The sequence below is a fragment of the Dipodomys ordii genome, unplaced genomic scaffold (assembly GCF_000151885.1).
Source record: "Dipodomys ordii isolate 6190 unplaced genomic scaffold, Dord_2.0 Scaffold1, whole genome shotgun sequence".
NCBI lineage: Eukaryota > Metazoa > Chordata > Mammalia > Rodentia > Heteromyidae > Dipodomys > Dipodomys ordii.
The window spans coordinates 27,334,408-27,344,415 of record NW_012267217.1 but is presented as its reverse complement, the minus strand read 5'-3'; the positions used below and the strand labels follow the sequence as shown (position 1 = coordinate 27,344,415).

The 10,008-nt window shown below is 42.4% G+C and overlaps 1 protein-coding gene across 4 annotated transcripts in view; it reads left to right on the top strand.

Annotated features, from left to right (window-relative positions):
* The first annotated feature begins 5,990 nt into the window (after positions 1–5,990).
* The window catches only part of Ift88 (intraflagellar transport 88), a 125,052-nt gene continuing 121,034 nt past the window's right edge, over positions 5,991–10,008 (top strand). For 3 of the 4 annotated variants that reach the window (XM_013011802.1, XM_013011807.1, XM_013011794.1), the window contains exon 1: positions 5,991–6,073. The gene's annotated coding sequence lies outside the window, so the exon portion shown is untranslated. Of the gene's footprint in view, positions 6,074–9,003; positions 9,048–10,008 lie in introns of all 4 variants that reach the window. The other variant, XM_013011801.1, reaches the window with a different exon arrangement.

Sequence of the window (10,008 nt, the reverse complement as noted above, 5' to 3'; positions counted from 1 at the left end):
CTTGAGCTACAGCGCCACTTCCGGTTTTCTGGTGGTTTATTGGAGATAGGAGTCTCACTGTCTCTCCTGCCTGGGCTGGCTTTGAACTGCGATCCTTAGATCTCAGCCTCCTGAGTAGCTAGGATTACAGGTGTGAGCCACCAGCGCCCGGCGAGAACAATTTTTTTAAGTAAATGAAATACATTAAAAAGGCAAAATAAACATGGTTTAAATGAGTCCTCCAAAGTTAAGCTTTGGAGACAATCTTGATTGCAACTATGTCTATAAAGTTGGATCTTTAAGAAGAGATTAGGTCAGAATACAGTCATTCCCTCACAGAATGAGCAAATGCCAGCACCAAAAATATGGATGAATTATCTTAGGAATAGATTTCTGATTAAAAAATGGTTCTTCCACCTCCTGTGTAGGATCTGGGGTTGGGAATGTGGCTTTGTGGTAGAGTGCTTACCTAGCATGCACGAAGCCCTGTATTTGATTCCTCAGCACCACATAAACAGTAGAAGCCAGAAGTGATGCTGTGGCTCAAGTGATAGAGTGCTAACCTTCAGCACAGAGAGGCTCAGGGACAGAGCCCAGGCCCTGAATTTAAGCCCTAGGACTGACCAAAAAAAAAAAAAGAAAGAAAAAAGAAAAAGAAAAAGAAAAATGATATGTACCAAACCCTCACTGGATGCAACCTCTAGAATCATGAGCCAAATAAACTTCCTCTTTTCAAATAAATTGTCCAGTCTCAGATACTCTGTTAGCAACACAAAACTAAAAAAATTTACTATTTCCCCTAACATTCCCACTTTCCCTTATCTCAGAGTAAAGTCATTTCACTAGAACACATGGTGAGACTAACAGGCTTCCACTATTCAGCAGAAGTTTGATATGTAAGTATAGCATTCATTTGTTTTCAACATTCTCTGTACAGCAATCTACAACATGTCGATCTGATTTATACTTAGAAGAAACTACCTCATGCATCTTTTAAAAATACAACAAACACAGTAATGGTTTTTCAGACAATCATTTGATACTTAGAAAGAAAGACTTTTTTTCAAAATTGATTGCAATGATGCAACTGAATTATTTTTATATTCTCTCCATCTGTGTAGCACTCTCTCATCCAACCTTTTGTGATGGCAGACATGTTCTCTATTACATTTTCTAGCACCCTAATGTGGCTGTTGGGCTCTTGGAATATGGCTAGTGTGAGTGCAGAAGAGAAAATTTAATGTGATTTCATTTGAACTATTTTTTCCCCTGCTAGTCCTATGGCTTGAACTCAGGGTCTGGGTGTTGTCCCTAAGCTTCTTTGCTCAAGGCTAGTGCTCTGTCACTTGAGCCATAATTCTACTTCTGGCTTTTTAGTGGAGATAAGAGTCTCACAAACATTTCTGCTAGGACTGACTTTGAACTATGATGCTCAGATCTCAAACTCTGAATATCTAGGATTACAAGTGTAAGCCACCAGTGCCTGACTCATTTGAACTAATTTAAATATATTTCCACACAACTGTCTGTGGCCAGTGGCTACCATGTTAAGTAACAAAGCTTGTACTTACTTTCAGCCAAGGTAGCCTTTGTTCTCTCATCCATTTGTGAAACTTCTCCAACAAAGAATGGATGGATGGATGACTGGTTAAATGGGACAAATGGATGGATGGGTGAATGAATGAATTGATCGATTATTAGGTCTGATGGATGGACAAGTTGGATAGGTAAATGAATGAATGTGTTATATTAGGCCTCGACTATAACTAAAAAGATTGCTAGTGCTGAAATACATAGGCACTTAATTCCTCTTGGTACTTTTCTTTGCCTTTGTTTGTTTAGAAGTGTAGGGGATGAGCCCAGCACCTGTGCATTCTAGGCAAGATCTCTACCAAACAGCTGTGCCCTCAGTCCAATCCACACCTTCAGGTAATCAAATATCTTTGTACAATACCATTTGCATCTGAATGATTTGAGTGTTCTTGCTTCTTGGTGATTTGAGATGCTGAACTCGGAAGCTTACTGTGTGTTGGAAAAAACTATCAGTTTCTTTCACCACATTCCAGCTTTTGCTGATCCCACTTTGAAGTTGAAAAGCAAAATTCACATCTGTGATTATAAAAGCAATTTAATTACCAACTGAAGCAAGCAGGGAAAAATAGACATGTTATGTGAGGGAATACGATTTTTTTTGGGGGGGGGAGGGGAAAAAAGATTTTTTTTTTGTCAGTCATAGGGCTTGACCTGGGCGCTGTTCCTGACCTCTTCAGCTCAAGGTGAATGCTCTACCATTTGAGCCATAGCACCACTTCTGGTTTTCTGGTAGTTTATTAGAGATAAGAGTCTGGTGGACTTTCTTGCCCTGGATGGCTCATGAACTGTGATCCTCAGATCTCGGCCTCCTGAGTAGCTAGGATTACAGCACGAGTCACTGGTGCTTGGCAAATGAGACTTTTTATAAACAGGCATTTGTGAAAGCAGAAAAAAGAAAGTCCCAGGGGTGGAATGTTATATAACACATATGCTGCACAGATTGTTCTTTCAGATAGGTCTTTTTTTTGTTTGTTTGTTTGTTTTTGTCAGTCGTGGTGCTTGAACTCTGGGCCTGGGTGCTGTCCCTCAGCTCTTCACCTCAAGGCTAGCACACTACCACTTGAGCCACAGAGCCACTTCCAGTTTTCTGGTGGTTTATTGGAGATAAGAGTCTCATGGATTTTCCTGTCTGGGCTGGCTTTGAACCGCAATCCTCGGATCTCAGCCTCCTGAGTAGCTAGGTGTGAGTCACTGATGCCCGACATCAAATAAGTCTTCAAGCACCATGAGAGCCAGCTGCAAAAACTGTACACTGTATGGGGCATAAAAGGATCAGTGTGTGGCCTTCCCCTCCCTTTAGAGTAAACCCTTCTCCTAGACTCAATTTCCTCCCATTACATAGGCAGCAGGCAATTCCTGTCAAGTGATTATATTGTCACACTGAGAGATGATTATGGTACTAGTTTTTTAAAAAGATTGTAAGTTTGCTGGTCATCATTAACCCCCCTCCCAAAAGAAAAAAAAACCCACTGACCTCAGTTATTTGAAATAGAAAAATAAAATTTCATTCTGTATTTTCAGGCTGATTTACTTTTAATTTTTAGGTTAGAAAGTATAAGGTGGGCACCAGTGCTCACATCTATAATCATAACTACTTAAGAGGCTGAGATCTGAGAATCCTGGTTCAAAACCAGCCTAGTCATCGAAGCCCCTGAGTCTCTTATCTCCAAAGAGTTATATCTCAAGTAATGGAGTGTTAGCTTTGAGCAAAAAATCTCAGGGATAACATCCTGGAGTCCTGAATTTAAGCCTTAGGACAGACACTGCTCCCCCCCCCAAAAAAAAGAAGTTATTATGACAATTTAAAATCTTTAACAGGCAATTACTACATTTAATGATATTTGGTAAACAGAATAGGTTGCTAAGGCTTGATAGCTCCTTTTTAGGTAAACACAGTTTTTGCTATGACAGATGTTGGGAATCCAGTTTCCACTACTGAACCAAATATCTGATAGAATCAACTTATAAAGAGGAGAGGTTTAGCTGGGCACTGGTGGCTCAAGCCTATAATCCTAGTTAGTCAGGAGGTTAAGATTTGAGGATCCTGGTTCAAAGACAGTCTGGGCAGGAAAGTCTGTGAAACTTTTATCCCTAATTAACCACCCAAAAGCTGGAAGTTGAGCTGTGGCTCAAGTGATAGAGTACCAGCCTTGAGTGAAAAGCTAAGTAAGAGTGTAAGGCCCTAAGTTCAAGCCCCAGTACTTTCCCCTGCCCCTATCACATACACATGCACAAAATAATAAATAAAAGTGAAGGGGAGTTTTATTTTCATTTAGTTTTGGGTTTCAGTCCATGGGCCTGTCTGTGTAAGGGGCAAGGAGTCTGTGGCAGAGCATGCTGTTCACCCCATAGTTGTGATATGAAAGGGATCAGAGGATATGAAAGGGGGTGAGGTCCTCTGACTACTTCAAGGACACTTTCAATGACCTAAAACCTCCCAGAGGCCTATTAAGGCTTCTACCACCTCTCAATGAGCTAGCAACCCAGCCCAGATCTTGATGTAGCATCATGATATAGACCCTGTGGTCTACTTGGGTAAACTTTAATGGATAAGTAGTAATTCTAAAACTGTATGTGTCATGAAAGTAACAGGTCAACATATTATGTGGATATGTAGGAATAAACTAAAGCAGGTGTTATAGACTGGGTTATGTCCTTCCCCGACCACGTTAAAGCTTGGCCCTTCATAGCTCAGGATATGACTATATTTGGAGTAGGGGATTTTAAAGAATACAATAGTTATCCCTTATTCATGGGAGATATATGAGGATGATAACATCACACACATGTATACACATTTGAGTACATTTCCATTTAAGAAGAATCTCAAGATAAATGAGAGGAAGCTTAAGGGGAGCAGATACCTCCTCTTTTGTTATCTTTAAGTATTTGTACAAAGTGATTACAACCAGTTAATGAGTGTAGTTCATCTTGATTAATGTCACCTCTCCTATCTTTTCCCCCTGTTAGCCCAATGAGCTTCCTTCCCATGTCTTAGCACTTGCTCCTTCCCCTTTCCATAGCTTAGCATGTCCCTTTCCTAGACAACAGTAGTAGCCCATTTAGTAAAGACAGTAAATAAACAGCCTCTAACCTCCTTTACCTTGAGATGGCATTCCTCTGGGGGCAGCTACTACCATATAAGGCAGCAAGAGCCCCTTACAGTGACCTTCAGGTCTGGGCAGCTGCAGGACCCTTATCTACTATTTGGGCAGCAGCCATAAATCCTAATCTGCCATGATGGAGCCCTTGCTCTCAAGTCCACACCAGGGTCTCCGCCTCCTAGCTCATCCTAACCCTTTCTAAACCTTGTAGGTTAGATAGGTCACTTCGACAATAGAGGCACTTCTCACTTCTCTGTTGTGAGAAGGGGTCTTCCGTATCCCTTTACTGGTAAGAAATCTCTTTTTTGTTCTTTGTACCTAAATGCCTGCATGGTTTCCTAGCAAAGTCTGACATAGTCTAACATCCCTCAACTTTCCCAACACCCATCCCCTCAAGTTACCTGATTACATTTTTATACATGTCCATTGACTAGTATGATTGTATTAATGATAAATAGTTATGAATTTAATTCACTCAGTATTTTTAGGATTAAATTAAATACTTATGGATTCCATCTATTTTGAATTTATTTATTTTTATTATTATTATTATTTTTGGGTCTGGTCGGGGCCTGAACTCTGGGCCTGGGCGCTGTCCCTCAGCTCTTCAGCTCAAGGCTAGTGCTCTACCACTAGAGCCACAGCGCCACTTCCGGCTTTTTTCTTTTTGCTTATGTGGTGCTGGGGAATCGAACCCAGGGCCTCAGGCATGCAAGGCAAGCGCTCTACCACTGAGCCACCTTCCCAGCCCATAGTTTTGAATTTATTAAGCATCATTATGACCAGGTTCTAGATGCTTGGGGAACAATGTTTCTGTCCCTGCCTTTGAAGGTACTTATTGGAAGAGGAACCAGGCAAGAACCCAACAAAGGTGTTACAACGAAGGAGTACTGAGTGTCCGGCGGGAACAAGTAATGCAAATGAGGTCGTGGAGTCACCATCCACACCGACAAGTATCATCTGTGAATAATTCTCTAGTGACCGCTAAAGTTATTTTCCGTGACTACACAAAAGCCACCGATGTTCAAAGTTCGGGAGATGAGCGCTGCAGCTCCAGGAGCTACTTCACAGCAACCACCTCAGTCTAGCTCACACGACTCCCGGGAGATGACCTGGACCTTGCTCACTCTCCCCAGCCTCAGCGCCTCAACAGCGTGCTCCTGGCGGGTCTCACGCTAGGCCCGCGCGTGCCGGCCCGGCGCTCTTTCCCACCCCCGCCCGTCGCGGATCCCGTCACTTCCGGGCACGCCCACCCCGCGCGGAGGCTTGTGGGAGCGGCTTCCTTGGATTCCGCACCTGGCAACGGCCGGACGCTGCTCTCAGGCCGAAGGACCAGCTCTCTCGGTATCCTTGTGTCTTCCCGGGGCTCTGCTGGCGGCCACCCTGCTCCCCACGAGGTAGGACCGGGGCCAAGTTGAGTTCCTCGGGGCCCTTGGCGGTCATGCCTTCCCGCCGGCCCTGGTCCCCAGTCCCGCGCGCAGAGCCCCTCCCTGGGTCGCCCTGGGTCCCCCTGGGCCCCGCGCCTTGGAGAGGGGTGCGGAGGGGCTGCGCCCTGCATTTCCTGTCCTTTCCTTTCTGCCCTGGAGACATGCTTGAGCCACTGCGCCGGCTTTTTTTTTTTTTAAACCACATCAGGAATGTTGGAAGTAGATCATCCATTAAAAAGTGTAAAAAACAAAAAAAAGAAAAGCTTTTCACATAGAAATGGTTTTTATTGGCAACTGTATGACAAGCTTGTGATGTATATGAGCTTCTGTGTGTGTGTGTGTGTGTGTGTGTGTGTGTGTGTAACTGAGGGAATGGACCCTGCCCACAAGCGTTTTCACTCAAGCCTGGTGCTCTGGCACTCTGAGCCACAGTTCTACTTCGGTTTTTAGGCGTTTAATTGGAGATCAGAGGCTCACAAACTTTCCTGCCATCAGGGCTTTGAACTGTGATCCTTAGATGTCAGCCTCCTTAGTAGCTAGGATTACTGGAGTGAGCCAGTAATCTGGGTAGAACTGTGCCTAATATGAGAACATAACTGAAACACCTGGCAGAGTTGCCTTTTTTCCTTCAGTTTTGTTTACCTGTAGAACTCTCTCCACCCCTTCCCTCTCCTTTTCTCACCCCTCCCTTCCCCTTCTCTATCTTCCTCTTCTCTCACCTCTCTCACCTAATGCTTTCAGTCTGATAATTAGCTTTACTCTGGTTTAACCTCTTCAGATCTCTCCTGCTGAGCAGCAGGTTCTGTTTGTAAATGCTGTGCACTGAGATGCACAGGAAAACTGTGTGCAAGATAATGCTTCTTAACAATCAGATGTCTGTTTGTTACTGTGTTTGTTAATAAGCATTCATCTTAGTGGTACAAACTTGACTTAGAACAGAATAAAGTCTCATTCTTAAACACCTAGAAGCTGGCCACTGGTGGCTCACCCCTAAAATCCTAGCTGTTCAGGAGACTGAGATCTGAGGATCATACTTTCAAAGCCAGCCCTGGCAGACAAGTCCCCAAGAGATTCTTTTTTTTTGGGGGGGGGTTCTGGTCATGGTGCCTGAACTCTGGGCCTGGGTGCCATCCCTCAGCTCTTCAGCTCAAGGCTAGCGCTCTACCACTTGAGCCACAGCGCCATTTCCCCACTTCCAGCTTTTTTCTTTTTGCTTATGTGGTGCTGAGGAATCGAGCCCAGGGTCTCATGCATGCAAGGCAAGTGCTCTACCACTGAGCCACCTTCCCAGCCCCCCCCCCCAAGAGATTCTTATCTCCAATTAACCACTCAAAAACTGGAAGTGGGGCTGTGGCTCAAAGTGGTTGGGCACTAACTGAGCCAAAGAGCTCAGGGACAGCACCTAGGCCCTGAGTTCAAGCTCCATGACCCACAAAAAACAAAACCAAACACCTAGAAATTGTTTGTTTCTGGACTTTTCCAGTTAATAGTCTTGAATTCCTGTTAACTACAAATAACTAAAATGATTGAAGGTAAACCGATGTGTAAAAGCAATCTATATCTGTATCTGTAGATCTGTATCTGTATTTTTATGTCTTTATGTAATTGTGTGTGTCATTGAGAAGTGAACCCACAGCCTTATGTATGCCAGACAAATACCTACTACCTCTGGAGTGTTTTATATATGTTAACAACTAAATACCTTATGGAAAGATTTTTAGAATGACCATGCCTATATCCATTCATCCATCCATGGTTTGGTTGGTTGAATTTCTTTTCTTTTTTCCTTTTTTTGAGACAGGTCTCTCTCTGCAGCCCAGACTGGTTTCAAACCCTTGATCTTCTTGCCTTAGCTCCTGAATTATAGGATTACACATGTATACCACAGCACCTGGCTTGAAGTAATCACATCTATCTGATTGGCATATACTCTCATTTTAGTGAAGTTTTATCTTTGAGGACTAATTACAAATTAACTCAAAATAGATTGATCAATAACTTTTGTAAGAGCTAAAACCTTTAGAAAAAAAAGCTACGTGTGAATAATCTTCATGTTGGTTTAGGCAATTAGGTATAATACCAAACACACAAGCAATCAAAGAAAAAGTAGTAATATTATGCAACAAGTAAAGGCTTTAGTGCTTTGAAGAATACTGTCAAAAAAGTGAAGATACTACACAAAATGGGAGAAACTATTAGGAAGGCTTTTATGTATCTAGAAAAATATGTATTCTTATAACCCATGTGAGACAAATAGCATGATTTTAAGAAATGAGCAAAAATCTAAAGAGAAATTCTTGAAAAGCAGTATCTTAGAAACACATGAGAACATGCTCACTATCACTAATTGGCAGGGAAGTATAAATGCAACCACAGTGAGGGTTGTACTCAAAGAGGGACAGTAACTAATGTTGGTTAGGACATGAGTTGAAAGCTTCATGCACTACTGGTGGTGTGTGAAATGTTGCAGCCACTTTGTACATTGTGTACATTGTCTGGAAGCTCCTGCACAAATTAACACAGTTACATTTGACCTGGTGGTTACAGTCCTAGGTATATATGGGATAGAATTGAAAATTCTATCTCACTCATGCAATTCACTCATGCAAAATTTGGTTATAATCATGAAAGCAATGTAGTTCATAAGAGCCACTAAGAAATGTAATCCTAGCTACCCAGGAGGCTGAGGTTTGTACATTGTCTGGAAGCTCCTGCACAAATTAACACAGTTACATTTGACCCGGTGGTTACAGTCCTAGGTATATATGGGATAGAATTGAAAATTCTATCTCACTCATGCAATTCACTCATGCAAATTCACTCATGCAAAAATTTGGTTATAATCATGAAAGCAATGTAGTTCATAAGAGCCATTAAGAAATGTAATCCTAGCTACCCAGGAGGCTGAGGTTTGAGGATCGCAGTTTGAAGCCAGCCTGGGCAGGTAAGTCCATGAAACTCTTATCTCCTGTTAACTACCAAAAATGCCAGAAGTGGAGCTGTGGCTCAAATGGTGAAGCACTAGCCTTGAGCAATTAAGAAACAGAATTGTTCAGGGACAGAGCTTAGGCCCTGAATTTAATCCCTTAGACTAGTACAAAAGAAAAAAGAGAAAGAAAGAAGAGAAAAGAATAGATAAGGGAAATGCAAATACATATACTCCAGCCATGAATAATAATGTAGTACTACACAGTACACTATAGATGATCTGTGAAAATGTACTAAGTTAAAGAGACCAGATTGGAGAGACCACATACTGAACGGATTCATGTACACGAAATATGTAGAACTGGCAAATCTATATAGGTTGAAAGAATTCCAGTGGTTTCTGAGGAAAGGTTGAATGAAGAGGAACTGCTCCAGGGTGTCAAGATGAAGAAAATGCTGTGGAGTTAGTGGTGATGGTTGCACCCCTTGTGAACATACTAAAACCATTGAATGGTGGAATGGAAAGGGGAATATTAGAGCATATCTCAAAAATAAATAATCCTTCTATTTCAAAGTGTCTATGCAAGTAGTTTTAAGGTTCCAAGAAGCCACATATATTTGGAACTATGCTGAAAAATAGATAAAATGGAATTTTCTTAGGAATTTAGTAAATTCCTGAGCACACTTAGAATGATACAAGCTGTAGAAAGTAGGCCCATGCCATATTTCTTTTCTTTTGCTTTTTTTGCTTCTGTTTCCCCTCCTTCCCTCCCTGCCCTCCTTTCTGGTTCTGGGCCTTGAACTTGAACTTGGAACCTGAGCAGTATCCCTGAGCTTTTTTTTTTTTGTCTGTCGTGGGGCTTGAACTCTGGGCCTGGGTGTTGCCCTTCAGCTCTTCAGCTCAAGGCTAGTGCTCTACCACTTGAGCCACAGTGCCACTTCCAGTTTTCTGGTGGTTTATTGGAGATAAGAGTCTC